Raw genomic sequence first — 16,228 nt, forward strand, 5'->3', positions numbered from 1 at the left:
ATTCTCCATTCACCCCTGATCTAGGGAAGACATCTACGAAACATCCAAGGTTGTCTATAACATCACCTGGAGGCAATCCTCTACCAGGGAAGACCCTACAGCTGCTCTGCCATCGACCTACCCAAAAGAGACTTCCCTTAACACTGAGAAGACTTAACAACAACAATGACCTGCTTACTGGACTGGGCTTTCTGTATTGCCCCTTAATTGAGAGGTGAAACTAGAGGATACTCCACACCAGCCTGACTTCAATGTAGGATGTGCAGATTCCAGGATCTTTAATACAGAAACCTGATGCCAACAATAGAGACTTCGTGAAAAATAAAACTGTATTGGCACTACAGACAATGACTTGAGTTGAACAAACTAGTTTGCCTGGAGCCTAGAGTTGGTCTTATGCCAGGAAACTTCAGGGGTAGAGTCTCCTTGTATTTAGACCAAGGCATTTTCTTTCCATGTCCCCCATATTTTGGTGGGCCTATGCAAACAATATTTGCCACTATAACACCATTTTTACTGTGCTCCTTTGACTCTAACCCAGGGGTCTCAAACTCAATTTACCTAGGGGCCACAGGAGACAAAGTCGGAGTGAGGCAGGGTTTCGCTTACTGAATATTCACAATAAAAATCACAATAGTAAAAAAAGAAAAAATTGCAAAAAATCGCATTAAACATTTGCATACCCAGAATGGAACTGCTCGGGGTATGCAAATGTTTAATGCGATTTGTTTTTACTAATGTGATTTTTATTGCGATTATTCAGTAAGTGAATAATCGCGAATACTGCAATATTTAAAGGCCAGCTGCGGGCCACAAAATGTTGCACGAAGGGCCGCTAATGGCCCGCGGGCCGCAAGTTTGAGACCCCTGCTCTAACCTTTAAAAAAACAAACCATCTTAAACTTTTGATGTTAACTTAAACCAATATGCATGTGCATGAAAATATAAAAAAATACTATGCCTTTAAAAAAAAAAGGGAGAAGTACTCAGGTACTCATCTGTCCAATGTTAACACTGTCAGTAAGAATTTGAGTCAGGCCTGCCCAACACAGGTGCTGGAGAGACAACAGGTACAGAGTTTGAGGTTAGGAGATTAGAGAACAGACTGTGTACCCCTTTAGACATAGGCTTGGTCTAGAGGGAAACCCAGAAAGATAATCACAGATGTGTGTCTGTGTGTGTGTGTGTGTGTGTGTGTGTGTGTGTGTGTGTGTGAGAGAGAGAGAGAGAGAGAGACAGACAGACAGACAGACAGACAGACAGACAGACAGACAGAGATGGCATATTAGAGTAGGCACAGGTATTTTGGGTAGAGGAGATGGTTGTGAGCAAAAGTACAGGGAAATGGGGGCACTGGAAGATATCAGGACAGGTACATGATGCGGCCCTGCATCACCCGGTGGGAGGATGTGAGGGTGGTGGCGGGACTCAGAGAAGCTAGCCAGAGTAGCTTCTGTCAGCCAAGTCAAGAGTGAGATATGGTTCAACCAGGCCCTTGTACCTGGCCTGTGGCCCAACAGGACTTGGCAGATGGGTGGAGGTCTGATTTGAGGAGGGCTGCTACCAGAAGGTCAGGGCTCCCTCACCACCAAATTCATTCCTGGGACAGCCAGGAAAGTACTGACCATTCTGGAGGGGACATTGTCAGAATGATTGCAAAGATGCAGAAAAAGCCGCAAGGGCTGACCACTGGCTCATAGAGCTCTCCCCATTTCAAGATGGATGAAAGGGGCCTGAGATGTCTCAGGGCCTTAGGGTTTATGCTGATGAAGATGGAATCAAACTCTACCACATCTCACCCCTTCTCAAGGTAGTGGCAGGCTTCATGGATTCAGAGGCATAATACGCTGTGTCCTTGACAAGAATATGGAGTGTGCTGTCTGCCAGGATAGCCACACCGCCCCACGCCACCCAGGGCTCTAGCCTGCTTTCAGCTCAGGCCCCCACACTGCCAAAGGAACCTCTGCCCAGGACCTCAAACTATGCTGGAAATCATGAACAACACCCTTCACAAATGCAACTGATGTTGGAGCCTCCAAATTGTCTCTTGGGGCTCCAAACTGCATCCAGAACTGACAAATTGCTTCCAAAATGTTCCAATGCCTTTGGAATCTTTGAACAGCCCCTGAGGCTTGGACCCAAATTCAGAGCCAGGAAGGGCCTGGGGCCAATGCAGGACTCAGGCTGACTTCCCAGCCAACAAGCTCTCCTCCAAATGTGGGCTGGCTGCACCCCAGCCCTGGCCTACAGCAGGGCTCAACCACACCTCAGACTGGATGGAAACCTCCTGGTGGCCTGGAATGAACACTGGACTCAGGGGACAGAGAAACAAGACTTTACCTGACTTCCATCTAGAACAAACTTCTTTCTTCTCTAGGCCTCAGTTTCCCCACCAACAAAAATGGGGTCTGCCGGTTTCGGGGTTTGCAGTCCATTCTGAAATTCAAACCCACTGCCTTTTTGCTGGGCTTTGTCTAGTCCATATTCCACAGGCAGTGGTCTGGGGAAGATACAGCCTTACTGTGGGGATAAGGCCGGGGGCTCTGCCAGCAATGAGGTGACTTGACATTCTTGCTTTTCACAGGAGCTGGACTGAGACCTCCAGTGTCTCTCATGAAGTCCTCTGTGGGTGTCTAGTGTGGCTCGAGCCCTGACACCTGGCAGGTTTCAAGTGTGGCTGCAGAGGGTGGCCGGCTTCAGCCACCCAGAGCTATTTCCATGGCAATGGGCAGGGAGCCAAGCAAGGCTTTTGAAGAACACTCAGAAAGGCACAAACTTAGCCCATATGAGCTGCATTTGTGAAGCAAAGCATCCTGGGTGAAGCAAAAAATCCTGCACTTTGCCTACCATACCACCATTGGCCTCAGGATCAGCTAGCTCAAGGATTTTAAGAGGTAAGGCTTGGAGCTCCTTCAGGCCCATAACCCACCTTCACCCCAGAAATCTTCCTCGGGTAACTTTGGGAGAAGATGCCTTTCCTTTGAAGTTGACTTCTTGGCTGTGTGATGCTGGGCAAATGCATTTACCTCTCTGAATAAATCTCTCAGTGCCCTGACCTACAAAGTGGGTATGATGGACATGTGGCAAGGCCCACTGACTGATTGGATAGAAAAGGCATGAAGTGGGACAGAGTTGGGATGAATGCATTTCTACTTTATTGTCCCTCCCTTCTCAGCCTCACCCATTCAAAGGTGCTCAGGGCTACCTTCTCTGGTCAGCACCTACCACCTTCCCCATGCTTCCATGCTCCCTGTGTGTACCCCTGTTCAAAGCCAGTCTGCACAAAGAGCTGAGTGACCTGTGGGTTCATTTCTGACAAACAAGTTACTGACACTGGGACCCAGCTATCTTCCCCGAGCCAAGTCCAAACTGGCACTTACCGGGTAAGTAGCTATGTGAGCAAATAAGCGAGATGACTGCAGTTCTGAGTGTGAGACCCAAGCAAAGATTGGCTTGGGAGGGCAGCAGGGAGGTAAGGTGGTGGGGCAGAAAAGAACAGAACACAGAACATAGGTCTTCTGTGTCCTCCCTAGAAATCTGTGGGCAGAGGGTCCTGATTTCTCCCTTCCATCATAGCTTCTAATTTAAGTTTTGGGGAGCAGTCACTTGCTCTGGTCACATGGCAGGTGAGCCGCAATGCCAGCACCATGTGCCCTTCCTCTTGGACATTCTGGGCATGCTTGCCACCTCGAGCTCTCTGACCTGTCTACCTCTCCCTCCCTTCCTTCCTGCATCAGCACCCCCTCAAATGCCATCCTCAAGATCAACCTCTCCTGTTCCTACAAGAAGCCAGTCTAAACCTTGGGATAGGCAGACAATTGTCATGATCCTCATCCTATCTATCCCACTGTGAACCTTCCCTCCCTCTCCTATATGCCTTTATGGAAGATGCTAAATTGTCTGACATGCACCCCTGCTCTAGAACAGCAGGCAGATAGTGCCACTGAATGCCAAAGATCTAGAGTCTTAGCTCCATTCCTGCCACTCAGGTGCTGTATGGCCTTGGAACAGCCCCGGAATCTCTATGAGGCCTGATTTCCTTACTTAGAAAATGGAGAGGACCTGCTTGATGAGATGAGGTGAATTTACAGGTGTGGGCATGCTTTGTAAACAGAAAAGTGTAAGGTAGGTGTTAAACTTCCAAAAACCATAATGGATTATGACCTTAAGTCCTCAAGTGAGTATACGATATAGCAGGTCTGATTACAAAATGTGGCAAATAGTTCTTTAAGAAGGTACCAATCTGCCAAGGATCAGTAAAGCAGACACACACACAATGCAGATTCAAGCTCTAGTACCCTGAGTAGGGTCTGCTGTCATTCATTTATTCATGGCCAACCACTGATCCACTCAGCTGGCCTTCTCACCAACACTGATGCAGGTGCCAGCAGTCTCAATGGGCAGCCCCATTAGTGCTTTTCTGAGCAACTGTTCACAGACCTCCAACACATGGAGCTTGTGCTCAGTCCTTTAATTTTCACACCCATTTCACAGAAGGGGACACTGAGGAATCAGAGAGGCTGGGGCCAGGATCCTATGACTTGGCTGACCTCTCAACTCATCCCTCTGTTTTTGATAGGCACTGAAGTCCCCTACTACTTTCACTGACATCCCAGTCTCCTTATGTTTCAGGAGCTCAATCCTATCCCCATCCCTGGCCTGTGTCTCCTCGGCTGGAAAAAAACTCCTTCCATAGCAGTCATGGGTCTGGCATTCCTGCATGCTGATAGGAGCCTCACCAGAGTTTTCAGAGATCAGAATTTCCACTTCTCCCTTGAACTTGATTCCTATGGGTTTTCTTATAAGCCTGTTTCACAGTTTCACTGAGTTTTCTTACAAGCTGGTTCCATGATTTCACTGAGTTTTCTTACAAGCCTGTCCCATAATTTCTCTGGGTATTCTATAAGCCTGTTCTATAATTCCAATGAATTTTCTTACAAGCCTGTTCCATGATTTCACTGAGTCAGTTCCACCATTTCATTGATGTCACCAAGGGGGTGGATTGGCAGCAACTCCCAAGATACTCTGCCCTGACTCCAAACAGCCTGTGTCCCTATACCCTATGTGTGTATCCTCTTCTCCAACAGCAGGCCTGGGGCAAGGTATCCTCGATAGGTGGTGGCCTCATCCATTCTGATGTCAGAGAGGCAGACACGCACGGCTAACACTCTATTCAGTACAGGGCTAAGATCCAGCTCTGGGCTTGACTCCATGGCTCAATGCCCTAGGTCTCCAGACAGCCATTTAGCTTTCACTCCTTGTGCCTGTGGGGCGAGGGTGAGCCCCTTCCTACACCCAGCCTCCCTGGGGAAAGGCTCACATGGCAAAAACCATGGAGATTAAGTGTCAGGGAGAAGGGTTCAGGGCCCACTTCTCAGGGACACCACATGGTGAGGAGCTGAACTTGGTCTCTGGTTCTCTGAAGCAGCACAGGCAAAGTGCCTGACCCAAGACAAGGGACACAATGAGACCAGAAGTTTCAGACATGCTTTGGCATTCATCTGCCAAGTAAAAGGTCAAAGATCTCATTCCAGGTCACACAGCTAGTGAGTCGCCAAGCTGAGTCAAGATTTCACTTTTCATTCCCCCCAGTGATGACTCTTTGACTTGTCCCAAAAGCAGATGGCACATTCAGGGGTTGGAGAGGGAGCCCTGGGGCTGCCAGGGGTCCTGTCTTGAAATTAAATCTTCTTTATTTCTTGTATCTGATTGCCTGCAAGTTTTTCATTTGAGCTTTCCCAGCCTTGGGGTGGACTGATAGGAGCAAAGGGGCACCTTGGGGGAAGATAGGTGGCAAGAAGTGATATGTGGGGGGGGGGGGGCGAAGAGATAGCACAGGGGTAAGGCATTTGCCTTAGATGCAAAAGGATGGTGATTTGAATCCCGGCATCCCATATGGTCTCCCAGCCTGCCAGGGGTGATTTCTGAGCATAGAGCCAGGAGTAATCCCTGAATACTGCCGGGTGTGACCCAAAAACCAAAAACCAAAAAAAAAAAAAAAAAAAAAACAAAACAAAACAAACAAAATAAAAAAAAACAAAAAAGAAGAAGTGATATGGGGGTAGGGGATTCCAGAGAGACTGAGCTACCTCGCTTGTTCCCTCAGAGAACTCAGGACAATAGACCAGCAGAGCCCCTGGTCTAGCTCAGTATTAAAACTCTCAAAGAGGGTCTGTGAGAAGTGCTTGATGACTCCTATCTTATCACAGAATGGGCTAGTCCTGGCCCCAATGGGGGTCAAGGATGTAAGTGTACAGCTCTGGAAGGCAGCAGAGAGGTGGTAGCTTTATATTTAAGCAAGCAGCTTCCTCTGGTCCCTCCCCAAGCATCCAGGAGGGTCAAAGGACCAGAAACTCCTCTAGGGAGGACCCATGAAGGCCTTCCTGCATGGTGTAGAGTGGGCAGGAGCTGGCCTTCTACTCCCATGGCTAACACCACTTAGCTTAGGCTAGTACACAGGTCTCTAGAGCAGGTGGATAGAGGGGCTGTTCAACCTACTTAGCCAGGCCTTTAGGAAACCTTCACCATTCATTCCAGATGCCCTTGGCTTACTCCCTATGCATCATTTCAACAATCACCTGCATGAACTCCAAGCCTCTGGTCTAGTACTCAGAGCATCAGAGAGATGCTGAATTCCCCAGGCTGAATTCCTCTGAGACTGGGCTTGAGTTCAGGTGGTAAACTTCTATTCATCTTCCGAAGCCCCAAGCAAGGTTTGTTTTCTCAATGAAGCCCTGCCGCATCATCAGAACCAACTCACACTGACCCAATATTCTAGGACTCACATATGGCACAGAAGATGCTTTGAACATGGCACTGCTCCCATAGCAGTGGACTCATGCACTTCTTCACCAGGAGGGGTGCAAGCATTCTCGAGGGTTCCTCCTAACACAGGGTTACACAATCAGACCAGGAAGGAGGTCTGCTTTATGGCCAGAGACAGAGCCTGGGGTCAGAGGTGGGATCCAGGTGCAGCTCCCCTGCCAAATGTCTCCTGACCTAGCTAGACTTTAACTCCCTCATCTGAAACATGGAAAGAATTATGTCTGTCAAGGAGGAAAAGAAGATGAGGTTTCAATAAGGTAATCCAGGCAAAGCGACTGGCACAGAATAAATGCTAAATACAAGAAGGCGATATATGTATATTGATATATCACATATTAATAAGAACGAATAAAGACCCCAGCTCCCTAGCAATGTGTTCTCAGGCACTGATCCTTTGGAAAAACAACTCTGGAGGTTTTCTGTGTGATTTGTAGACAGCTCTGCACCCAGCCTAAGCTCCACTTCATTGTCTTACTCTGAGGGTGCCGAGTAAATACTCCAGGCCAGCTGGTGCCTGGAAACCGCCAATTGGCGGGGAGCAGCTCGTTAATTTTCCCGTCCCTGGACTCAGACTTCACAGCTTCTGCAACTCATCTTGGGAAATTGAGTAGAGCGGGTCAGGCTGGGGCCAGGGGTCGCAGGAAGTGGGGCTGAGGAGTGCCAGGGGACATGAAAGGGCCTGCAGAGGCACCACAGAGAAGCTGTCCAGGCTGGAGGAAATGGGCCCCAAACTGCCAAAAGGCAGATGAGTCCCAGGCCTGGGCTGGCTTTGCCTGCTCCTTCGAGGTTTCCTGGTCTCCTCTAGAGTGTATGAAGAAGTGAGGGCCCTTAAGGAGATCAGACACACACCAGCCCTTGAACCCTCCTGGCCCTGTTCTGTTCCAGAGTCAGGCAATTCCACACCAACCATGAGGAAGTTGGCACAGGGGGTCAAGAGTTTGACTCTTGGCTCTGAAAATGAGTGATCTGGGCTCCAGGGCCGTTATTTTACTTCTTAGTGCCTCAGCTTCTTCCTCTGTACCATGAGATAAAAAGGGTACGTGAGAATTAAATATATGTTAAGAGCTTAGAAGTGTGTCTGTCCAGTATATAGAAACCCAATTGGTCCATATTGAGTGTTTATTATCTCTGCCTCTCTGGTTGGAAGCATCCACTTGGAAGTTTTCATCTGTGAATTGTGAAGCTAGAAAGGACATGGTAACATATCTGTCACCACACCTGCCAGCTCCAAGGAGTCTGCTTGCAGGCCTTATATCTAAGTGGAACTGTGCAGAGTTGGATTGTGTTGTTTGTTTTGGGCCCAGGAGAATGGCAGTGGGCAGGCTTCTCACATACCTTTCGTTGTGAGGACATTTCACTTGCTGTACAGGTATATACAGAGCTCTTGCTCCATGTTAGTCTAAGCCCTGGGGTACAAAGATAAGCAAAAATAGACATAGTTTCCAGCAAAAAAGATAGCACCAAGATCAAAGGCGCATCCTTTGTATGCATGGAGGCCCCATTCAATCACTGGAATCACATAGCCCCAAAGCAGTCAGGTGTAGGCCGGAAGGTCCCTGAGCAGTGATGGGTCTGACCGAATGGCCCCTAAACTTTGCTGGGATGGCCCTAGTGGTGTTAGCACTGTGGGGCAGCAGCACCCTTAGTGTTGAACAGCTAAACAGAAATCACCAGGAATTTCTCCCAGGCCCTCTGAGCACTGCTGAGGAGAGTTACCCATGAGGGAGATCCCTCTCAGTGAACTGTGTTCGGAGGCTGGTACCCTACTTAAGCATAAATTAGCCATGTGGCCCAAGACTAGTTTCAGAGCTATACATGACTATCCTCTGATGCATAGTAAATATAGTGACCCCTAATAAAAAAAAAAGAAAAGAAAAAAGAGAGAAAAAAAAATAGATACAGTGACCCCTTTCTATTTGAGCTGCTTTCTCTGCCTAGAACTTTATTTGGATTTCTGCCTCTGGTCCTTTTCTGGATGCTCACAGTGCTCTTGTGGAATAGCTACTCAACCCTTAAGATTCAATAATCCCACATCTTCCTGCAAACCACCACTATTCCTCTGAACCAAGGGTAAGTTCTACAGAGCCCATCATTGTTAAGAGTCCTGCCACCAGGCAAGAGGCTGTCCATGGATCTTGCCCTCTATTAGGAGAGCACAAAGTTGGGGAAAATGACTGTGCCAGAGATGCTAGATATAGCACATGGCATTGGCTCAGGTCACGGTAGCAGAGGCAGGAGGGGAGCTGGACCAGATGAGTTTGGCCCTCCTGGAGGTCAGGCTCCTCAGATGCTCTGATCAAGTAGTGTTCAGATCAGTAGGACTCATTATATATAGGCTGGTTCTGCTGCATCCTAGCTAGGGAGTCCAAGTTATCCAGTGTTCTGAGCCTTGACTTCACCACCTGTTAGGTGTGAATTACATCAGAATGACATCAGATAGTCAGCTCATCGAGAACCTAGCATTCAGCAGGTGGTTTATGCATACCTTCTCTCCCTTTTTTTTTCCTTTTTTGGGGGATTTTGTATTGGAGCCACACATTCTATACTCAGGGATCACTCCTGGTGGTGCTCAGGAAATCATAAGTAGTACCTGGATTAAATCCAGGTTGGTTGTGTGCAAGGCAAGTACTCTACCCATTGTACCATCTCTCTTATCCCTCAATCATTTTTTAAACTTTGGGCCACACCTGATAGAATTCAAGGGCTACTTATGGCTCAATGCTCAGGTCTCTCCTGACAGTGCTGAGCACCAGGTGGTGCTGGATACTGAACACAAGCCTCTTGCATGCATAGCATGCACTTAGCACATTTCCTTCTTTTGAAGGACGTACTCAGGACCAGTATCTGAGCCCTACAGTGGCCAGATCAGGTACAAGGTACAAGGAGAAAGCACAGAGGCTACTGAAAATCTAAAAAGCAGGATTCAAAGAAACCGGGACAGGTAGAGAAAAAAAGGTGACAGATTCTTTAAGATGCCCCAGGTGGACCTATCAGCTCTGGCTGTCCAGAGAAGACCGAGTGCCATAACCCACATGTGCCCAGTCACCCAAGGGTCTTCACCATTTTGTGCTGGCCCGGAAGTACTCCCATCGCTGCCGGGAGCAGAGGCACTGCCTCTTGGTGCCACAGCCTGTGTGCAGCTAATAAAGGCACCTCTGTGTGTCTCTGGGGAAGTAGGGCTGGGGGCGGCGGTGATGGGGGCCCACAAAGCTCCCGCAGCTGTGTGTTTGCAAACAGGGGAGCTGAGCTGTGCAGAGGGGCTGAAAGCACTAATTGTCTTTAATTAAAGGAGGTTGGAGGCAGCACAGGCTTTGACAAAAGAGATTTCCAGCCTGTTAGCAGCTTCAGCCTGCGCAGAGGCTGGGCTGCCCAGGCGCGCCCCCGGCTTTGTCCCTGTGGGGCCTGGGCCCTTGGAGGGCACAGCCCAACACCTGCCTGGTGGGGGTAGGGCAGAGCAGGGGCTGAGCACACGTGGGAGGACCAAGAGGACAGTGCTGAGAACATGCTGGTGGCAAAGATACTCCCAGGCCCTCTCTCACCGACTCAGCAAGTATCACAGAGCACCTGCCATGTGCCTGGTCAGTGCCAGAATGAGGATGGGCACAGAGACCTAATAGTTCCCATGTTTTAAGATCTTTCCATTTTTCAGGGCTGGATCTGAGCCCTAAATCTGTTGCTTACTAGCTGTGTGCACTTGACCAAGCTACTTCTCTTCTCTCTGTGACTTAGTTTTTTCCATCTGTAAAAGGGATAGTAGTGATAACATGGCACAGATTTTAGAGGATACATGAAAAAATTTGAGCCTTCCCCCACCCTTCCTTCCTTCCTTCCTTCCTTCCTTCCTTCCTTCCTTCCTTCCTTCCTTCCTTCCTTCCTTCCTTCCTTCCTTCCTTCCTTCCTTCCTTCCTTCCTTCCTTCCTTCCTTCCTTCCTTCCTCAGGACCTCATGCATGCCCCCTCCCACTGAGCTACATTTCCAGCTCTGACATCCTCCAGGAATCTCAAAGGAGCTGCCAAGAACACTGGCCAGACATCAGTGCTTATTCCTCACCTTCATTTATCCAGCTCTGTACATGGTGGGAGACCCCACAAATAGGAAGGCCCCTGTTGGATTAGGAGACAGGTTAAATTCTTCCTGAGATGGTGACTTCTCAGTGTCAGTTTCCCCACCTGCACTATCCAGGCTGAGCAAGACAGTGCAGAAGGGAGGGATGTGCAACATGGCGCTCAGCCTTCCTCCTCCAAGTATCCTGGGAATCGACTCCTCTGAAGAGCCAGGCAGGCTGGGCTCTTGCCTCTGCTGCATACAAATGGGCTCAGCTCCCACCCAGCTTCCTAAGCTTACTCCGTTCTTTTGTCTTCTCTCTCCTAGGCTCACCCTCTGGAGTCCTCACATATGTCTGCAGCCCCCTGGCAAGCACATATGGACTGAGGAGAGTTCTCTCTCTCTCTCTCTCTCTCTCTCTCTCTCTCTCTCTCTCTCTCTCTCTCTCTCTCTCTCTCTCTCTCTCTCCCTCCCTCTCTCTCTCTCTCACACACACACACACACATACACACGTACACCTACCTGGACTCACTCCACCCTCAAGAACAGAATATCCCTCTCTGACCCCTTCCCACACTGGAAGGCTGGCTGACCCCTGGGTCCTGAGTGGGCGGGAGGCAGGCAGCTGGCTGGGCCGGGTGGTCGCAGGAAGGAGGAGGGAGGGAGTAGAGGATACCACTGTCCTAGGGCTGAGCTTCTCGGACAGTGAGCAGAGGTGGCCTGGAAGTGGCACCTGGAGGGCATGATAGGAGATTAGGAAACACTGGAAGCCCCCAAAGGAGAAAATCGGTGCTCCCAGGACACCAGCACTCCCAGAACACAGAATCCCTGGCCTGAAACCCTCTTAGAATCCATGGGTCAGGTCCTCTGGGATAGAGATGAAGGACAGATGTGACCAATGAGACAGTGGGGTGGTTCAATCCAGGCCTGCATGGGGTGGATAAGGGATGCAGACCTGGCCCTTTCTAACCTTACCAGGAAGGAGAGGAAGGTGATGGATATGGACGGATGCCTTCTACTTAGTCGCCTTTCAGCTGTGAGTTTTAGGCTGATGCCCACCATAGCTCTTGCTGAGGTCCCAGCCCCAGTCTCATGAAGACCTTCAAGAGCTGAGGTGGCTCGGCAGCAAACAGGAGATTGTAAGTTCAATCCCTCGAGCCATGCATGCTGGGGTGAGGGGTGTCCTGGAAGCTCTGCTTGATCTACAGTTCTGGTTCTGGCTGCGTGGCAATAGGGGTAACCCCAGCATGTGTCTGCAGGACCAGGCTACTGCAATAGCACCATCATCAATAAAGAGGAGGGATGGGGAGAAGACCCATCAATAAAGACCCAATAAAGAGGAGGGATGTGGTCCTCAGAACCACAATGCATGGCCTCTTGTTGGCCTCACTTACTGGCCCCTGGAAATAGGCTCTGTTCTCAGCTCCAAAGGGTGTGAAGTCCCCCACTTTTCTCCTTCCTATGCTGTGAGTCCTCTCAGAACACCCTCAAAACAACTTTTTTTCTGGTCCAGCATGGGGTTCCAGCAGACTCTCGTGGCCCCCCTTTCACAGATGAGAAAACAGAGGTGCAGAGGTGAGGGCATCTGCTCTGGGCATAGCTGCTCAGTCATTTTGTGGGCAGCAAATTAGCAGGAGGAGTGGGGAACACTGGGCTGTGAGCACCCCTGACTCACTCTCAGAGATAAGGGCACAGTTGCTTGAGGTCTCTGGTGCCTCCAGAGTATCTGGGTTGAGGAGGGAAGCTTCATTCTCTGCTCACAACTCATCGAGGTCAAAAATAAAATAAAATTTAAAAACAGTGCTTGCTTTGGCAGCACATATACTAAAATTGGAACGATACAGAGAAGATTAGCACGGCCCCTTCCCAAGGATGACATGCAAATTTGTGAAGTGTTCTATATTTAAAAAAAACAACAACAACAAACAATCCGGGTCCCTGGTACATCTGGGTGAGTGACCTCCTGGGAAGAAGGTGGGAAAGTATGAAGGTCGGGAGACAGGGGAGTGAATGAAAATGTAACAGAGCAGTTGAGAGGATATTCAGGGGGCAGCAAAAAGGGATGTCAGATGGAGGGCCAGGTAAGAGATGAGGGGAGTAAAAGATAAAATCCAGGAGGAGAAAGAAGGAAGAAGCAGGTGAGAAGCGGGAGGAGATATCAAGTTCAGAGAATTCGAGAGCAGGGCCCAGCAGACCTCAGGGCCTCTACCTGGAAGTTCCCATCTCAGAGAGGGATGGGGAGGGGACAGCAAAAGGAGGTGAAGAAAAGAGAGGGGTTGGGGTGAGAAAGTGGGGATGAGGTAAAGAGGTAGGAATAATGTGGGGATGGACTGAGGTATGAAGACAAGGTGGAGGTCCGGTGAGGAAGTGGGCCTGGAGAAAATGGCATGGGGGAGGTCTCTGGCAGGGGCTGTGGAGTGCACCAGCAATGATGGGTGGGTGTGGATGGGTGTGAGTAGGATCAGGATACTGTAGGATGTGTAACAGTGTTTCCTGGCTCAGGCAGGTGAGGGAGGCAGAAAGAAAATCTTTTCTTGCTTCCTTGGGGCCAAAAACCCTTCCCATTGTGTATTCGGGAGAACGGAAGCTAAAAATCTAATTCATATTTAATACACCTTCTCTGGCAGGACAAGGGTGGTGCAGACTTGTTTATTTTTAAAGGGCACTGAGAAAGGACAAATTGATTGATTTTGCCCCTCCTTCCCTCCCTCCTTCCCTCTGTCCATCCACTCTCCTTTACCACTATGGGCAGGTCCTGTGCTGGGCAGGAGGCATCTAAAGATACTGAGTTTCCAAGCTGGTTCTGTAAACAAACATGCTTGTGAGTCTGGGCAAACCCTGCCACTGATCTCAGCCTCTGTATGTGCTTTAAGCCATTTTTGCTCCAAAGGTTCAAATCATTCCTGACCTCTGGGGCTGGGACAGGCAGGGCACATACTAGAACATTACTGGTTCTCCTGGGCTTCTCTCTGTTCTCTAACTCCTCTCCCTAGCCACTCGTGCTGAAGAGGATGAATATCTAACAAGGCCATTTCTACAGACCCTGGAGGCAGCCACAGCTGTGTAGTGCTGTGGGGTGTCAGGTGGGAGGTGGGTCTGCCCTGCCCAGTCCCAGAGGACGTGGAATGAAGCTGGGGGTGGGATAGAGTCTCTAAGCCCTCTTAAAGTTTATTCTCCAGGTCTCCAAGAAAAGCCTCTTCCCCTAGCAAGCTATCTGGGACTACTATAATGAATGTGGGCCCATTCCCACCTCCCATTTTGCTCTGTCAATCCTCAGAGCCTCAGTTCCCTGCTTCATACATGCACTCTGTGTCTCAGGCTGTCTCCCTCTCTCCAAAGCTGAGAGCACATCAGATGCCTCTCTGTCCCCAGACTCAACATGAAGCCCAATGCTGGTCTGGGCACAAACTGGTGGCCACCATACTGGGCTCATACTAGGCAGGTCCAGACACCAGGCTTTGACTCTCTGAGCCTCAACTGAGAAACCAAATACCCAATTGGAGCACAGAGGTCACCCAACCTCTCCTTAACCCCATATAGGCCAAAATGGTCCCCTCTGCATCAAGGCCAGTTTGGCTCCTGCCCCATTCCAAGCTAGATGCTGAATTCTGTGCTGAGCAGGCGGCCCCCTCCTCCACTCTCCACTGGGATGTGACATTCACCTGCATCACTTCTGGTCCCATCTGCAGAGAAGAGCCCCCACCCCCAGCAGCTAATCCCCACAAAGCCCAGCGCAGGGCCCGGCATGACAAGAAGGCTGGCTGCTGAGGCTCCAGCAGGCGTGCTTGGAGGGGCTGGGGCGGGATTCGAGCGCCTGTCACTCTCTCTGTCCGCGCCTCTAATTGGATTCCCAACACGCAGAGGTCAGCAGAAATGCTGGGGAGAGGAGAATCAAAGGGAAGGGGTGTCCAGGAGATAAAGAGAAGCATTCTTTCTGGGCCACAAAGACAACAGCAGGGGGAGGGGGCACCCCCATGATGGGACGGGGCAGGGAGCACAGAGCTTGTGGAAGAGACAGAAGCCTACATTCCTGGGTGCTGTCCCTCTTCTGCTCACTGGGCACCCAGGCTCCTAAGTCACCTGGCCTACGCCCCCTGGGTTCAGACCTTGCTTCTTCATTCTTTCAATTTCTAGCTCAAGAAAGAATGCAGATACATTTGCAAGAAGGCTTAGGGGACCCCCTGAAATCTATGTGCAGTGCCTAGCTGGGCACCTACTGTCTTCCAGGTTAGACCTTTCAGCTATTCAGCCTCAGTTTCTTTGTGGAACAAGGACAACAGCAGAGGGAGTGACTGGATGAGTGATACAAGAGATGTAGGTAAAGTCCAGGGAGCAGTGGGCAGGTACCAGGGCTCATGGTACACAGGGTGTCCCTTCTAGAAATGTCACCACCACTCCACAGGCTAGCTACCACTGGCCTCTCAGGGTTCTGTGCAGACAAGGGCATCTGTCCTGGGAAGAAGGCAAAAGTGCTACATGAACACAGCATCTAGACAAAGGTGAGAGGAAACACCTCGAGCCTGGTTCTCTCACTGTGCCCCGCCAGGGCCCACATACTTTCCTGCTTATGATAAGCAGAGGGCGTGGAAAGATTTCTAGACCAATCCAGCAGGCTAGGAGGGTGCAGCTGTGCAGACACAGGGTCCTATTTGCTTCAAAAGAAAGCTGCTGAAGCCTGAGACACTGGCTGGAGTCAGAGACATGAAGGGGACCTCAAAGGGAACTTTTAACGACAGAAAATCAATGGCTCCCAGAAGGTGTGTGCATGCAGGCATGCGAGTGTCACATGTTTTCTGTTAATCCAGTGTGTGCACACACATGATCACACAGTTCCATTTTTCAAGTGGACATGTATGTTACACACACAACTAAGGGAGCCAGACACACACAAGCCTAGACATGCTTCTATGTAGTGACCCCCAGGCTCCTCTGCATATACTCGCTGACTGATGGAGCACACGCCTGAGCCTGCACACACACACACACACACACACACACACACACACACACACACACACACACACACGAGAACGGCAGGAATGATCTGACTTACTGCAGATCCCAGTGACCTGAAGGTTAGGCACAGAGATGTTCCCAGAAAACATCCATAGGATGGCAGGGATAGTGTGGCTGTAGATAAGCATGATGACTCCCGAAGGCCAGATATACATATGCATGCACACACAATGTGGCTGGAACTTGTACACACAGTCACACGTTTAGTGTGGCCAACACACATTCCTAGTGATCCTGGTAGACACACAGACTGACACATGCTTAGTATGATCGGCACGCACATAAGCTGGCACATGGCTAGTGTGACCAGCATACAAGCACTGACACATGCCTAGTGTGGTCA

General features: G+C 49.8%; 1 protein-coding gene and 1 non-coding gene across 2 annotated transcripts in view; one reads left to right on the forward strand and one right to left on the reverse strand.

Moving 5' to 3' along the window:
* Positions 1 to 16,228, reverse strand: part of EPHB2 (EPH receptor B2) — a 211,737-nt gene that overhangs the window by 100,034 nt on the left and 95,475 nt on the right. The gene's annotated exons all lie outside the window — the stretch shown is intronic.
* On the forward strand, positions 12,670 to 12,776 carry LOC126013061 (U6 spliceosomal RNA). The gene has a single exon (XR_007497395.1). It is a non-coding gene; the product is annotated as a U6 spliceosomal RNA (small nuclear RNA).

Source organism: Suncus etruscus, chromosome 6, assembly GCF_024139225.1.
Source record: "Suncus etruscus isolate mSunEtr1 chromosome 6, mSunEtr1.pri.cur, whole genome shotgun sequence".
Lineage (NCBI taxonomy): Eukaryota > Metazoa > Chordata > Mammalia > Eulipotyphla > Soricidae > Suncus > Suncus etruscus.